Consider the following 2,356-nt stretch of genomic DNA (forward strand, 5'->3'; position numbering starts at 1 on the left):
AATGTCTTGCTCCTGCTTTGCAACTTTCAGGTCCTGAATCTGTTGCATGTAACAAAGTCGAGCATATAATTAATCACCATAGGATATATTTCTTTGTTGCGAGAACTTCATGAGTATTCAATATGTCATCAAACAATAATTTCCATGAATACAATCAGAATAGGTGTGCAATTTTTGTGACATCTCTACGTACCATGAAGTAAAGGTAGGGAAATAGCGACTGGATGGGGAACGCTGGAAAGATAACAAACTAGGGTGTTAGTTAGAAAGCATCAAAAATTAAATTAATCTGATATAGCTGAACTAAAAAAAATAAAACATACAAGAATATGTCCAGTTGTGACAATAAAAAAATATGAGTTCTGTAAACGAACTGCGAGACTCTCTAGAAAAAACCATGAATGAAATAACATGTTGGGCACCATGTTGATCTTAGTATTCTGAAGTCCGAAATTGTCAGGATCTCGTCTCGTTTACTGTATATATCTCCTTTTTTTTTGCCGTGTACATGTTGTGGCGGGCAGCCTCCGCTGAGTTATTGCCTTCAGTTGGGTGCGGCCCAATTATTTTGAGATTGATTTTTTCTTCAACTGTTGTTAATTTTGTGTTTGGCCGTGCAGCCTATACTTTTTCTTTTTTGAATGAATATAATATGTTTTTGCCAATAGGATCAGATCCATAATAAAGATTCATCGAGAATACAAAACACCTCAAACATAATAAAAAAACACATGAGGGTATATGGACCACCAAATGACCATTGTCGCTCCCAGAAAGAGCCGCCGACACACACGTAACCAACTTTTCTTGTTGAGGATTTCCTTTTACATTTTGTATCGAGTCACACACAACTTCTGGGTGAGACATAAGGAAGGAAAAAAAACTCATGTAGCCGTCGTCTTTTTAGTATGTCTCTTTTTAAGCTCAAAAATCTAATAAGAAGCCCAAATAGAGAAAGCAAGTTCCAAATAGGGTCGCGGCTGTACGTTTTTAAAAAGAATCAAATTTCCAAAACTGTGGGAACTGCAAGTATTCAAATGGGGGCGCTATTCAAAAAATTGGTACACCTTCTTTCTGTGCTCACCAGACAAGTTTATAAATGGGATTTTTTTTTTTTGCGGGTAGAGTTTATAAATGGGATTGCCAACACACACACACACACACACACACACACGCACGCACACACACACACACACACACACACGCACGCACACGTAACCAACAATATTTTGAGATTTTGTTTACATTTCGTATCGGTCGCACACGAGTTCTGGGTGAGCTATAGTAACCCCTAAAAAAAAAGTAACGCCTCAAAGAAAATGTATGGCATGCATTTTCTAGGATCGAAATACTATACTAGAGGTGTCTCTTTATGGAATGGAATCCAAGAGACGCGCTCAAGCAAGATGCAGAGGAGAGGAGAGATGGGTGGTCGCGAGTCACGCTGGCTATGTATAGCTCTTACCGGCGCAGAGGCAGACGACCCAGATGAAGAAGAAGTTGAGGTAGGGGACGCCGGCGTTGGCCTTGTTGGCCTCGTCCAGCCTGCACCCGGGGCACCCCTCCCTGCACACCCTCCTCCCTTTCCCCAGCAACGGAGCCGCCATTGCCGCCCTCCCTTGGATGTGCTCGCTGAACAGGTGGATCAATAAAAGAAACAACTTAAGAAGGGCGCACGTACGTTGGCCGTAACGCGCGCGCACGGGACAGGCGTTAGCGTAGCCGCGCTGCTGCTTGTGGCGGTGGTGTTAATAAGCGAGAGCGAGACGCGCGGGGAGGAAGAGGAAGAGGGCGACGTGCGTCCGTGTCGTACGTGTGTGTCACTGGTGTTGGATGTTCAGAGGTTCGATCGGCTCGGCCCGTACGTGTGTAGAAAGACACGAGATTTGCGAATCGACAACGTGTGCCTGGCGTCCTTAGCCTTGTGTAGAAAGACACGAGATTCAGCTGCAACGGCCAGGAATCAAATCCTGGCGCCTCCTCTAAGCGCCCCCATTGTAGATGCCCTCATGAACGGCCTTTGATTCCCTCAAGCAACAACTCGAGATACAAACGCTACACACAGGGGGCGGGGAGTCTTATACATGCGCGTGCACACGCGCCACGCCACGCCCACAGCGCCCACTCACCACGTCCCGCACCCCTGGCTCGCGCTCCCGCCGTACTCGGATGCGGACGACGCGGCCAGTACCGGTGCTGGCAACGCACTGCACCCCCTGCTTCTTCACCAACTAACTCACACGCGCACATACACGTGGTCACACACACACACACACACACACACACACACACACACACTCTGTCACGGTCCCGGCTTTATTTGGTTAACATTGATTAAGAGCTACCCACGTTTCTG

Source organism: Triticum aestivum, chromosome 4A (genome assembly GCF_018294505.1).
Source record: "Triticum aestivum cultivar Chinese Spring chromosome 4A, IWGSC CS RefSeq v2.1, whole genome shotgun sequence".
NCBI classification, from domain to species: Eukaryota; Viridiplantae; Streptophyta; class Magnoliopsida; order Poales; family Poaceae; genus Triticum; species Triticum aestivum.